This window comes from Mustelus asterias, chromosome 20 (genome assembly GCF_964213995.1).
Source record: "Mustelus asterias chromosome 20, sMusAst1.hap1.1, whole genome shotgun sequence".
NCBI classification, from domain to species: domain Eukaryota; kingdom Metazoa; phylum Chordata; class Chondrichthyes; order Carcharhiniformes; family Triakidae; genus Mustelus; species Mustelus asterias.
The window spans coordinates 80,847,522-80,863,011 of record NC_135820.1 but is presented as its reverse complement, the minus strand read 5'-3'; positions in this window follow the sequence as shown (position 1 = coordinate 80,863,011).

The following is a 15,490-nucleotide window of genomic DNA, read 5'->3' as shown; positions in this document are numbered from 1 at the left end:
ATCCAGCAACTCAGATTCAAATCTTGGCAGAGCCTTGCTTTGTGGGCCAGTTAGCTCAGATGGTTAGAGCGTGGTGCAAATAACGCCAAGGTCCTGGGTTCAATCCCTGTACCGAGATACATGTGGTTACCTGTATCTTTGGAGCATGGCTAATGGTCTGCTCAGTGGAAATCCCTTTTCGTGGGCGGCACGGTGGCACAGTGGTTAGCACTGCTGCTTTACAGCGCCAGAGACCCGGCTTGGGTCACTGTCTGTGTGAAGTTTGCACGTTCTCTCCATGTCTACATGGGTTTCCTCCGGGTGCTCTGATTTCCTCCCACAGTCTGAAAGACGTGCTGGTTAGGTGCGTTGACCCGAACAGGTGCCGGACTGGGGGAATTTCACAGTAACTTCATTGCAGTAAGCTTTACTTGTAACTAATAAATAAACTTTACTTTTGTTGGACCACATTTGCAACATGTCTCCTCTCTTTAATCTGTCTCGATGTTCCTGCAGTCTGCACAGGCACCCATGTCCTCAATGTCATTGACAAATTTTAATATTAGCCCCTGTATTCCCATGTTTATATTATTGATGTGTACAGAGAATAAGAGATCCCGATACAGATCCTTGGGGCACATGTGTTTAGCAATTTAAGAAACATCCACTTATTGCTACTCTGCTATTTTCCTTTCAGCTAACCTTCCACCCCTGCTGCCACCAATCATTATTTTTACCACCATGAATTAGAATCGTCATGCGTCTGTTATGTGGCACTGTCTCACGCAATGTTTAAAAATCCTAATATAGAACTTGTTTTATACCCTTTGATAAACTCAGCAATTTTCTCAGAAAATCAGTTAAATTAGTGCCGGTAGGAAGCATAATTACTTTAACTGGTATTCCTTGTGAATGGTAAAGATCATTTGCTTCTCTTTCCTTTATGAAAAGCTTATTTGACATTTTGAGTAAATATTACACTCTCTCTACACTTGTTTCTGAACCTGGACATCAGTTGTTGGCATTTTGAGTTAACGCCACCTTATCTGTAGGTCAGTCTTGTTCCACCTCTCCATCCTCCTTTAAACCATGTCTTAAAACATATGTCTTTGGTCAAGGGTTTGCTTTGTTATGAGGTAATACTGATGGAATATAGGATTAACAAACTGCTGATCTGCTGAGCTTCAATCAGGGAAGGCTGGGAAACCTCAGGGCATTGATCACAGCACCATGCAGGAGGGAGAGGCAGTGACAGTGATGAGGGAGCAGGGGAGGGGGGGGAAAGGTTGGGCTGGGTAGGCTGGAGCCTTTCCTCTGAGGGCCACCTTGAGAGTAATGCTCCAGCTTTTGGGCAGAATGGGCATATCAACGTTTCCACGTTAAGTAGGTGTTTTCAGCGTGAACCTTGTCCATTTCCTGATTTGCCATTAATGAGAGGCCTTGTGGAACAATGCAGCACCCCTACCGCTGGACCAGGAGCTCTGGATTCAAGTCAACACCAAGACTTGTGGCCACAGAAAGAGCGCTGAACACAACTCAATGAGTTGATCATCAGCTTGGAAATCCTTCCACCACTTCTCCACTATTCCCCAAAGGGTAAAAAACACAGTATGGGTGTAAAAACTAAACAACAAACAAACATTGCCATTAATATTTGGCACCTTGCTATGTTACTTACACACATGCACCTACTATCATTTTAACTGCTTAGTATTGGGCAGCATTGCAGTCACCTGCCTCAGATAAGACTGTGTCTCACCAATATTAAACTGTCAGTATCCAATACTGTATTGTTCAGGATCTGAATCAGAGCTAGATGTTGTACATGGCAGTGATCCCAGTACCAAGGCCATGTGTGGACCCTGGCAGCAGGTTCGGGCCAGATAAGATTTAATGCAAGTTTTCACTCTTACTTTCTGAAGATTGGACCAGGTGGAACAGGAGGTGTTCCTCTGAGCTCCACAAGGAAACCTTCCACCTCCCCAGTCCTGAAGTTCTTTTCCCCAACCAAGATCACCTCCAGGCCTGCCTCATCTCTAACCTTCAAGTTGGGGTGGGTTCTCTCGTGTGACTGGTGGTGGTCTCCTACTGCATACTGTCTTCCCCCTCTCTCCTGGTCATTTAGGAGAGAGTTTCTGTTGGATGGTGAGTTCTGGGAGTTGAAGTCAGCACGGTCTGAATGGGAACACTGTCAGTTTGTACTCACTCTGATCTCTGCGTTGTACAATCCAGAATTAGCTTCAACCTTTTAAACTTGGTTTGGTTATGTGTTTATCTGTGATGCATTTCCACAGTGCCTTTGCAACCTCGGCTCATCTCAAAATGTTCCCTAGCCAATGAAGTACTTTTGAAGTGAGTACACGGTTATAATATTATCTTCATTAGTTAACTCATTAAACCAGAGCTGATTTACAGTAACCGCCTAATGGTTCTTACAAGAAATTAATCTGCAGATAAACTTCAAAAATTGTTGAAATTCCATTCATCACATCTTGCTGTTAGGATGATTGTGCAGCAGAGGAAAGAGATGTACTTTAGATCTGTGACTGTGGTGGAGCATTTTGACTTGTGTCCTCAGGCAGAGGTTGACATGGATTAACTGTTAACTGCCCTTTTTCACAAGATGACTAAGAATAAAAATTACACTTTCCATTTTATCAGATCATGTAGGTTGTGTCACTATGATTTTGAATTCTCTAGTCTCATTTACAGAACCACAATTATTTTGAAATAGTCACACCACCTTTTCTTGCTGTTTTTTTTTCTCTTTTCTTTTTGGTTGCCTGTTTAACACAGATTTCAAACTGAAAACACACTTGAAATCATCAGAAAAGTCACTGGATGTCTGCGGAGGACTGGCGTCTGGACTGAGGTATGTTTGATTTTTGATTAACAGCCTTCTGGTGAAACTCTGAAAATTTCAAATTTTATCAAATGTGGAATGTGTTCTTTGTTTGCCAGTTCTGATCCTGATAGGTTTGTGTGGTGTCGAATTCGAACCAAGATTTGTGAAAGTGTGGCAGAAACAAGAATGTTTCACTTGGAACTGAAACTGCCGTGCCCCCAGTGTGTGTGTGTTTTTTGTGTTGACACCCACGGTTCTCGCAGTGTTGGGAAAGAGAGTTTTCAAAAGCAACAGTAAACATGAGCTCGTGCTAAATTACTTTTGAGTATTGTGTAGCACTGCATACATAATATATCTTATAAATGACAGTGTTGACACTTAAATAAATAAATGAGATCAGGGGATGCCAAAACATTTAGTGAGGTGCAAACATTTGAGAATTCCCTGAACAGCTTGTAGTACTGGACTCCTGATACTTTCTGCTGAAGAGATGTGTAAACAGGAAAGGGGATTAACCTTGAATATTTATGAAACTATGGTTTAGGAATTGGGTGAAAGATAAAATTACACACAACTATTCTGTTTCGATGGGTTTTTATCTTTCTCAACACTCATTTCAGGAGGCAGTGATTAATGTAATTTGCAGCCTCATGAGGGCATTGGGTAACTAATGGGAAACAGAGGCCTGAACCTTGCATGTGTCAGGCCCGCGCGATTGGCAGGCCCAGAAGCGGACATGATTTCATTGTAGTTGGCCAATTAACTGGCAGCTAGAGTGAAGCACATACTGAGAAGGGCTCAACACTGCCATGGAAAGGGCGGGTGCCTGAGTGAGGGCCAGGGAGGGCGTTTCAAGCCAGCTCTATGAAGGCTGACCGTTGCTGTGTAGCTGCCTCAGGAGCTGTGGTACTGTAGAAAGCAGCTCAAATAAACCTTGCAAACTGGGGGCAGAATTTCCCTGAATATCGGCAGAGGTTGAAAGTGTGCAGGAAAAGCGGAGTTGAAGCCGTCGGTACCAATGGCGGATTTTCTACTGTATTGTTTGGGACATGGTGCAAAAACGTAAAGAGGCAGCACCGCTCGTGCTGGCGGAGTGAGCTTCGATTGAGCATGCCCCACCAGCAACTTCACTTTTTGGAGATTGGATGCCATTCTTATAGGCCACCCAGGGCACAAAAAAGTTCCCATGCAACACTCATCCCCCCACCACACCCCTCCCCCCTCCCCCGGCCCTGCTAGGACACTGCCCCCAGTGCTTCCCCCTGGCAATGCCCGCTGACCACAATGTTGTATGTGAACACGATGATGCTGGGAGGCGTGCCCGATGTCTTTGTGCATGATTTCAGATGTTCCAGGTGAGGTGCACACCCACTCAATCAGTGTAATGTTGTGGCCAGAGAATTGGGATAAATGGGTGATTTTCTTGTTGGAAAACATATCAATGCCGTGGCCTCAGCTATTTGCAATATATATTGATGAATTGGATGACAGGACTGTGTAGTGCAGCCAGATTTGCTAACGATGCAAAGAGAGGTGGGAAAGTAAGTTGTGAGGGGGATACAAAGAGTCTGCAAAGTGATAGATAAAGGTTAAGTGAGAACACAAAAAATTCAGCAGATGCAGTATTATATGGGAAAAGGTGAGCTTGTCTATTTGGTGGGAGGAATAAAAAAACAGAATGCTATTTATATTGAGAGACTGCAGAATACCACGGTACAGAGGGACCTGGGTGTCCTTGTACATGAATCACAAAATTGTATCAAAGAACAAAGAAAAGAACAAAGAAAATTACAGCACAGGAACAGGCCCTTTGGCCCGCCAAGCCTGCACTGACCATCCTGCAAGCAAATGGTTAGTTTTTATGCAGATTATTTCCTTATAATCAGCATCAGATAGTTACCTTAAACTCGTTCCAGTTTAATGAACTAACTGGGTGTCCTGGTACATGAATCGTCGAAAGGTAACATGCAGGTGCAGCAAATGATTGGGGAGGAATGTTGGTGTCTATTCCAAGAGGAATTGAAGTAGGGGCTCAGTTGGCTGGACAGCTGGTTAGCAATTCAGAGCGAAATTAAACAGCGTGGATTCAATTTCTGAGATTATTCATGAATGCTCTGTATTCTCAAACTTGCCCCTCACTTGAGGTGTGGTGACCCTCAGGTTCAATCACCAGTTAGGGGGAGAATAGCCTATGGTCATCTGGCATTATGGCAACTTTACCTTTAGGGAAGTGTTTGTACAGTGGTTGTACAGAGCAGGAGCCATACCAAGCTGTGATACAAACAGGATGCTTTCTGGTTGAATCATAGCTTGATATTGCTCATGCTCTGTCCAAGACCGCAAGAAACTACAAAGGGTCGTGAACGAAGCCCAGTCCATTACTCAAACCAGCCTCCCATCCATTGACTCTGTCCAACACATCCGGCTGCCTCAGCCAGCAGAATCAAGGACCCCACGCACCTCGGACATTCTCTCTTCCACCTTTTTCCGTCGGGAAAAAGATACAAAAGGGGTGATCCTCCACTTTCAACATCCCAGGAAAGCAACTGGCAAATTATTTTAGAAATTGTGACATAAATTCGGTTGATTACATTCTTCTGAAGTTGCTATTCTTGTGAAAACTCACAGAATTCCACCTCACAGCACGGTGACACAGTGGTTAGCACTGCTGCCTCACTGCGCCAGGGACCCAGATTTGATTCCCAGCTCGGGTCACTGTCTGCGCAGAGTCTGCACGTTCTCCCCATGTCTGCATGGGTTCCCTTTGGGTGCTCTGGTTTCATCCTGCACGCTGAAAGACGTGCTGGTTAGCTGCTTTGGCCATGCTAAATTCTCCCTCAGTGTACCCGAACAGGCACCGGAGTGCGGTGACTAGGGGATTTTCACAGTAATTTCATTGCAGTGTTAATGTAAGTCTACTTGTAACACTAATAAGTAAACTTTAAAAAAAACTAAAGCCTGTCCTTTAAGAAAAACTTGATAAACTTATTAAAAATCAACTGTACACCCTGAAGTCGGATTTCCCCGCAGAGAGCCAGCACTGACTCAATTGGCCAAATGGCCTTTTCTCAGCTGTAACCATACTCTAATTCAGTGGCTGGGATTTTCAGTTCTGAATTGGGAGTCTTGTTGCTGGTTCAGTTCTGGATCTCAATCCGATGTGGCGTGTTCCAGACATGCCCATTTTAATGGGCCATGCCAACTAGTGGCAGGGACTGGGCTATCTGTCCAATTATGGACAGCGGGCATAATCCTGAGGCTGGAGGACCAATGGGAGGCCCTCTGATACTGACCCATCCACAAATCCATTGGCTGAGATGGGAACTGCAGATTGTTAGTGATTGTTAGTGGAGAAAGTGAGGACACTTCAAAATGGCTGCTACTGCCTGGTTGTGATCATGGTGGGGAAAACGCTCCACCGGACAATCAGTGGCTACAACTGTAGTCCAGCATCTGTTATGGGATGGTGGAGGATCTCTTGTGTGATCCGTCACCTAATCGCAGCACTCCCCCCCCCCCAACCGCCACCCAACCTCTTTCCGTCCTGAATCCAGCAAGCTGGCTTGAACATGGTCCAGGCCAATATGGAGGAGCATCTGCAGTTGCCGCAGGAACATAGTGTTAATAGGCCCCAAGATTGACGATAATTGATCTGTGTTGTTTGCCCCTGGGAAGTGGACAGTAAACATTCAGTCCTGGAGTAGCCCTGATTAATAATTGGCTCATGTTCAGTAGTGGTAGGAAGTGGCACAGAGTCTATGCCAGCCTGTCTACAGTCTCGACTCTGACCCATTTGAAAATGTGGCTTTATGATTCTATAGTTTGAGTGCTCGGTGTGAAACTAACCATTCAGTCTTTGAAGGGTTCAGGGTTAATCTCTGGCCTGTTCTGAGGTAGCTAATCTCATCAAAATTGGTGGTATGAGAGGTAAATTCAATCCTGGGTATTCAGTTGGAGAAGGGGAGAATCAGATAAGATTGCCTTTTTGGTTGCTAACTCTTGGTCTCTTTTGCTGCAGTTGTTGTTGTAAAGTGTCTATAAGTGAATGTCACATGAAGCCCTGATCCCTCATGAATATATAATCCCTCGACCCATATTGTCTCGACTCAGATGTGAATAATGGTCACATTGGTAAGAGTGGAGTCCTGCCTGCATTTATGTGGCACCGAACACAGCCCTCAGGGAGAGAGGGGAGAAATGAAAATGAAATGAATGCAATTTACAGACTATTACACCACCAATGGGTACGTTAGCCACTCTGAGCTGGGCCAACACATCTTCAAGCACTGGACTGCAATATTCTGTCTTTGTCACAAGATGGTGCTGGGAAAATATTTGTGAAGTGAAATCCAACACTGGTTGGGACAATATGAGGAAGTAATCCTTTGGTATCGTCAAGCAGCTTGCCAGGGGGATGACAAGGGCCCACGCTGAGTTTGAGACGCTTTTTAATCTCTTCAAGGATTCAGGACAAAGTGTGAAACCTTTAGGAAATTTAAAATTCTTCCTTCTGTGCCATTGACAGACTGGCAAACTGCCATTCACTCGGAGGAAAAGATCAGTTTTGTGTTAAAAATGAAACTATTTTGAAATATATAATTCTTAATTAGGTCCTGGTGGGTAAAGGGGCTATGATCAGTTCAAAAGGATTTATAATGTGGCACTCAGAATTTTTTAAAGAAGTTAAGTCGTGCTGTGAAAAAATAAATCAAGTGATCTGAGATGTTCTTCAATCCTTCAAAACTACTTTCAATTCAGATTTTACAAGTTTGTTCAATGTTAGGCTTGGGTTAAGTAAAATCAAACACCGGGGTAGCATGGTGGCACAGTGGTTAGCACTGCTGCCCCACAGCGCCAGGGACGATTCCCGGCTTGGATCACTGTCTGTGTGGGGTTTGCACGTTCTCCCTGTGTCTGTGTGGGTTTCCTCCGGGTGCTCCGGTTTCTTCCCACACTCCAAAGATGTGCGGGTTAGGGGATTGGCCATGCTAAATTGCCCCTTAGTGTCAGGGGGACTAGCTAGGGTAAATGCATGGGGTTATGGGGATAGGGCCTGGGTGGGATTGTGGTTGGTGCAGACTCGATGGGCCGAATGGCCTCCTTCTGCACTGTAGGATTCTATTCATTATATTACATTCTGCAAATCAAACTTTTAAATGCAGCGTGTGAGAGGGATGCCACCAAACTGCGCCACGTAGGTACTGCTGCACCTGATTTTCAATCATCCTTTGTATTGTGAACTGGGAAATATCAGGGAGGTGGCGGCCACAATGGGCACGTTAGCCACTCTGAGCCGAGCCTACACATCTTCAAGCAGCATTGCCCTGGACCTGGTTGTGGGACTGCCTGTCCATGCCGTGACTTGGTGTGTGCAAAGGCTTAGGGGAGAAAAACATTCATGCAACAAACATTTTTTAAAAAGTTGATTTGATATTTTATAGGCGGCTGTTATTGTGTTTACTGCAATCCTGTGGTTGAAAAGTAAAATGTGACATTTTTAATTTTCATTATATATCCTTCGTTTTTAAAAAAAACGTAAGATCGTATTCTCCAGAATTTTACCATCCGGTTGACGTAATTGCATTGAGGCCGCAATTTTTATCTCAGTGTCTCATCAGCGACTTGGTACAAAACAAAGCTTAGTGCGTAAAATGGTGAAGTTACCGTTAAATACTCTAGATTAATAAAAACACACGCCTTCTCTGTTACACAAAACATACATAATTAATGAAGGAAAATGGAAATGACCAGTGTGAAAATCCCTGTTTTTAAATTAATTAACATATGTTCCACACGAGTACAGAAATGAACAATAAGGTTGTGGCTGAACTAACAAAAGCCGTTACATACATTTCTGAAGTGTCAAATGAGAAAATGTTAAGCATAGATTCTCTATATTTTACTCTGCATCTAAATTTTAACAAAAATGTAGACGCATATAAATAGCAGACAAAGCCTAAAGAAATTGGTAATAGGATTTTATTTTCATTTCAAACTAATCTGAATTTGCTCTCACTGTTAAAATGTGTTGACAAAGTAAGTAGAAATTGCTCTGCAGAATGCATTATGTATGAATGCATCAGCAACGCTTTTTTATTTTCAGAATGAAAAATGAGATAGTTTTAAATTATTGTCTTGTCACTTTTTCGGCCTGAGTTGTTTACGGGTTATATAATTCTGGAGGAGTGCTGGAAAAATGCCATAAATTGTTTCCTGGGAGGGCAGGGCAATTTGTAATGGCCCAGATTTTGTGATCGACCCCAAAAGAATGATCCCCACCACTGACCTCAGAAAACACTGCCCACAAAGATTTGATGAAGAGCCGCAGAGTGCAGCTTAGCATTTTTCTGATGTCAGTTCCAAGTTGGTGCCTTAAACCATAAGACATAGGATCAGAAGTAGGCCATTCGGCCCATCAAGTCTGATTCGCCATTCAGTGAGATTATGACTGATCTGATATGATAATCCTCAACTACACTTTCCTGCCTTATCTCCATAACCCTTGATTCCCTCACTGATTAAAAATCTATCTATCTCAGCCTTGAACATACTTAATGACCCAGCCTCCAAAGCCCTCTGCGGTAAAGAATTCCACAGAATCACTACCCTCTGAGAGAAGAAATTCCTCCTCATCTCTGTTTTAAATGAGTGACTCCTTACTCTGAGATTATGCCCTCCTAGACTCCTAGACAAGGCGAAACAACCTTTCAGCATCTACCCTGTCAAGCCCCCTGAGAATCCTATATGTTTCAATGACATGGCCTCTCATTCTTCTAAACTCCAATGAGCACAGGCCCAACCTACTCGACCTCTCCTTATAAGAAAATCCCTCCATACTGATTGGGGACCAGATCACAGCTGTGTTGAGGGAGGACACATTAGATGGATCTTGTAGTGAGGCATTATGGGTGAAGCTCAGGAATAAGAAGGGTGAAATCACAATGTTGGGAGTGGGATCTCCAAACAGCCCGCAGGAGTCAGAGCAGCAGTTGTGTAGTCAGATACTGAAAAGGTGTGAAAAAAGCAGTCATTGTGGTGGGTGACTTTAACTTCCCCCATATTGACTGAGAATCCCTTACAACCAGGGGCTTGGATGGAGAGCAATTTGTTAGATCTGTCCAGGGGGGGCTTTTTGATACAGTATGTTGAGAATTCAACCATTGAGGGGGCCATACTAGACTGGGTATTGAGCCGGGCCAGGTGATTGATGTTTCAGTGGGGGAGCATTTTGGGCTTAGCGACCATAGTTCCATAAGATTTTGGGTCGTCGTGGAAAAGGACAAGAGTGGGTGCTTAATTGGGTGAGGACCAATTACATCCAAATTAGACAGAAACTGGGGAATGTAGTTTGGGAGCAGCTATTTGAGGGTAAATCCAGTTCTGGCATGTGGGAAGCTTTTAAAGGCTAATTGATTGAAGTGCAGGACAGGTATGTGCCTGTAAAAATGAAGGATAGAAATGGCAGGATTCGGGAACCATGGATGACAAGGAAAATTGTAAGCTTAGTCAAAAGAGAAAAGGATGCATATGATAGGTCTAGGCATCTAAAAATCGATGAAGCCCTTGAGGAGTACAATGAAAGTAGGAAGGAACTTAAACATGGAATTAGGAGGGCTAAAAGGGACCATGAAATATCTTTAGCAAACAGGGTCAGGGAGAATCCCAGGGCTTTTTATGCATACATTAGGAGCAAGAGGGTAGCAAGAGAAAGAGTGGGCCCACTCAAGGACAATGGAGGGAAGTTATGCGTGGAGCCACAGGGAGTGGGTGAGATCCTTAATGAGTACTTTGTATCGGTATTCACCAAAGGAGAAGGACATGATGGATGTTGAGGTCAGGGATGGGTGTGTGAATGCTCTAGAGAATGTCAATATATCAAAAGAGGAAGTGTTGAATTTCCTAAATTGCATTAAGGTAGACAAGTCCCCGGGGGCGGATAGGATCTATTCCAGGTTACTGTGGGAGGCAAGAGAAGAAAGGGCCTTAACAGATATCTTCACATCCTCTTTGACCACAGGCGATGTTCCAGAGGACTGGAAAATAACCGATGTTGTTCCCTTGTTTAAGAAAGGAAGCAGGGATAATCCAGCAAATTATAGGCCGGTGAGCCTGACATCAGTGGTGGGGAAGCTTTTGGAGAGATATTGAGGATATATGCACATTAGGAGGAAAATGGACTAGTTAGTGATAGGCAACATGGTTTTGTACAGGGAAGGTCGCGTCTCACCAACTTGATGGATTTTTTTGAAGAGGTGACAAAGAAAATTGATGGGGAAGGGCTGTGGATGTGGTTTATATGGACTTCAGTAAGGCACTTAACAAGATGCCACATAGCAGACTGGTACAAAAACTAAAATCACATGGGATTCGAGGTGGGCTGGCTAGATGGATACCGAACTGGCTTGGTTAAAGAAGATAGAGAGTAGCGATGGAAGGGTATTTTTAAGAATGGAGATCTGTAGCCAGTGGTGTTCCGCAAGGATCCGTGCTGGGACCTTTGTTGCTTGCAGTATATATAAATGATCTGGAGGAAAATGCGGATGGTCTGATTAGTAAGTTTGTGGATGACACGAAGGGGATTGTCAGAGGATACAACAGGATATAGATTGATTGGAGACTTGGGCACAGAAATGGTAGATCGAGTTTAATTTGGACAAATGCAAGGTAATACATTTTGGAGGATCAAATTTAGGCAGAACCCTTAGGAACATTAACATATTGAGAGATCTGGGCATGCAGGTCCCCAGGTGCCTAAAAGTGGCAACACAGATGGCCAGGTGATTAAGAAGGCATATGGCATACTTGCCTTCATCAGCCCAGACATTGAGTGTAGGAGTTGGGAAATTATGTTGCAGTTATATGAAACCTTTGTTAGGCTGCATTTGGAGTACTGTGTGCAGTTCTGTTCACCACACTACCAGAAGGATGTGGAAGCTTTGGAGAGAGTGCAAAGAAGGTTCACCAAGATGTTGCCTGGTCTCGAGGGTGTTGGCTATGAGGAGAGGTTGAATAAACTGGGATTGTTTTCACTGGAAAGATGGAGATGAGGGGAGACCTGATAGAGGTCTACAAAATTGTGAGATGCATAGACAGGGTAGATAGTCAGAGGCTTTTTCCCAGGGTGGAAGTGTCAATTACAAGGGGGCACAGATTCAAGGTGAGAGGGGGAAAGTTTAAGGGAGATATACGGGGCACATTTTTCACACAGAGAGTGGTGGGTGCCTGGAACGCGCTGCCAGAGGATGTGGTGGAAGCAGACACATTAGCAACATTTAAGAAGCTTCTGGATGGGTACATGAATAGGGAGGAAATAGAGGGATACGGACCGAGTAAGAGCAGAAGGTTTTTTTTAGTTAGGGCATCATAATCGGCACAGGCCGATAATGGGCCTATTCCTGTGCTGTACTTTTATTTGTTCTTTGTTCTTTTTTCTATACCTGGGATCAACCTCGTGAACCTTCTCAGGACTGCCTCCAATGCCAGGATATCTTTCCTTAGATAACAGGACCAGCTCTGTTCACAGTGTTCCAAGGATCTGTGGAATCCAGCAACAGGACAGGCATTAGGCAGGCTGATCAGCTAATCAGATTTAAACATTCTCACAGATAGCAAAGCATCAAGAAATAGTATCAATCTCATTGCATCATTTATATAGAGAGCAAAATAAAGAATTGGGCATATATATATGATATATATATCAGAAACAAAACTTTAAAACCAATTTTTTATTTTATTAAATTCTTCAATTTTAAAAGTTTCCCTGATGGAATAAAACCCCACACTTGTAAAATTAATTCATGCGGACCTGAGATGTTGCTCAAAGTTACAAACTTGTTGAACCAGTCTTAACATTTTGATTGTTTTTCTTGTGAGAATAGTGTGCAAACAATTACCTATTGTTTCCACTGGTGACGATCACGAAAGCACATGCTATGGAGGAGCGGGGCACAACTGACATAACATCTTGATTTCAGAATTTAACTATCCACGTGTAGCCCCCAGAAATTGTCAGTTATAACGAGCTAACAGCCATGCTGTTATTATTACCACAAACTCTGGGCCGCTGTCTGCTTAAAGAATGTTTGCACTCACCAAGAGTCAGAGTTGTTCCATTCACATGGAGTTTGATCTGCTGCTAGGGCCAGACTATGCAACAACAGGTCTACTTTATCCGTTGTGTGATATGAATTTGTTACAGATTCGAATCAAGTCCGTAGCTGTGAACCAGCTACAATTCGTCACAGAATTAGAAATCTCACACAGGCAAGTTTGACCAGTGTGAATAATTGAAGGGTTTGTACTAGAAGTTTACTTTAGAGCTTGGAGCCAAGGAACATTGATGAAGTAATATAAAGGGAGCTTTAGATTGAGCCTGTGGCCATGCTATATCCAATATGGGGCAGTCAATGTGGTCTCTGTCCCAGGTATGCAAATGAGAACACTTGATTCCTGACACCAACATCCTCAACTTTATGAACACAAAAGTATAATTTTAAAAATGCTGCTAATGGAAGTGCAAGATAAATTGCTACAATGCTGTTCCAAAAATCCCCATTTAAATGTCATTGCACCAAATACCCCAGGGATCCCTGTGCAGACAGGAAAATCTTTCTCATCATTTATTAAGATTTTTCCTGTGGGCCAGCCTTGCCTTAAAATACACGCAAACACACACACACTCACACACACACTCACACTCACTCACTCACACTCACACTCACACACATGTCAAGTACAAACTTGTGTTTTTTTTGAATGTAGTAATTAGTCAGGAACTCCATTTGTGTTGTATCATGTTTCAGCAGAGTGGTAGGAAATGAACTAGATGGGGTGGCACAGTGGCACAGTGGTTAGCACTGCTGCTTCACAGCGCCAGGGACCTGGGTTCAATTCCGGCCTCGGGTCACTGTCTGTGTGGAGTTTCCACATTCTCCCCGTGTCTGCGTGGGTTTCCTCCGGGCACTCCGGTTTCCTCCCACACTCAAGATGTGCGGGTTAGGTGGATTGGCCATGCTAAATTGACCCTTAGTGTCAGGGGATTAACAGGATAAATATGTGGGGTTATGGGGATAGGACCTGGGTGGGATTGTGGTCGGTGCAGACTCGATGGGCTGAATGGCCTCCTTCTGCACTGCAGGGATTCTATGATCTATGATTGTGGTGAAAACAGAAAATGCTGGAAAAACTCAGCAGATCTGGCAGCGTCTGTGGAGAGAGAAACGTGAGTTAATGTTTCTGGACGATGAGCTTTCACCTGACTCCTGATGAAGGATCACAGGCCTGAGATGTTGGGCTGGATTTTCATCCCCGCAGCGGGAATTGGGAAATTTCCTGGTTCGGCACACCCGCCTCAGGAGTGACTATCAACAAAGTAGGGACTTTTGTCCCGGGGCTGGAGGGGCGGCTCTTAACTGGAGGCAGTCCTGAATCCGGAGGCAGACATGGGCTGTCGATTGCTGAGGCAGTCTGTTTAAACAGTGCTCCGTGACTTTATCCCAGTTGTTACATTTTACCTCCACAAAGCCACCCTGATTCCATGAAAATTCAGGCCATTATCACTGTTTCTGTCTCTACAGATGATGTCTGGGCTGCTGGCTATTTCCAGCCTCTTCTGTGTTGATTTCAGATTCCTAACATGCAGAGTTTCTGCTTTTCGATGTGAATTCTTTCATCCTGCTGTTCCTATGTAATTATCACTCATTCTGAAGTAGTTAGTGTTTATTTATAATTTATAGAAATAAGCTAAATTACAATGCACCCAGATTTTCTTTCAGGCTGTACACATGGTTATTGACAGTACATTGGGAGGGAGAGAGGGAAGGAGGGAGGGAGAGCGCTTTGTGCCTCGAATGAAATTTCTGCTTTTTGAATGTATTCGTCTTACTCTTTGTCAGGTTTCAGTTAAAGTTTTGCACAAACTATAACAGGAACCTCACAGAAATCTTGTTCTATTGGGAAATCTAAATTAAGATACAGAGAACACCTATACACCTATGACTGTGTGGCCAAATTCCCCTCCAACTTGATTTTCAAGTTTGCTGACGACACCACCATAGTGGTCTCAAACAATGAGGAGACAGAGTACAGGAATGAGATAGGGAACCTGGTGAACTGGTGCGGTGACAATAATCTCTTCCTCAATGTCAGTAAAATGAAGGAGATTGTCATCGACTTCAGGAAGCGTAAAGGAGAACATGCCCTTGTCTACATCGATGGGGACGAAGTAGAAACATCGAGAGCTTCTAGTTTTTAGATCACCAACAACCTGTCCTGGTCCCCCCATGCCAACACTCTAGTTAAGAAAGCCTACTAACACCTCTACTTTCTCAGAAGACTAAGGAAATTTGGCATTTCAGCTACGACTCACCAACCTTTACAGATGCACCATAGAAAGCATTCTTTCTGGTGGTATCACAGCTTGGTATGGCTCCTGCTCTGCCCAAACTGCAAGAAACTACAAAAGGTCGTGAATGTAACCCAATCCATCACACAAACCAGTCTCCCATCCATTGACTCTGTCTACACTTCCCGCTGCCTCGGCAAAGCAGCCAGCATAATTAAGGACCCCACGCACCCAGACATACTCTCTTCCACCTTCTTCCATCAGGAAAAAGATACAGAAGTCTGAGGTCACGTAGCAACCGACTCAGGAACAGCTTCTTCCCT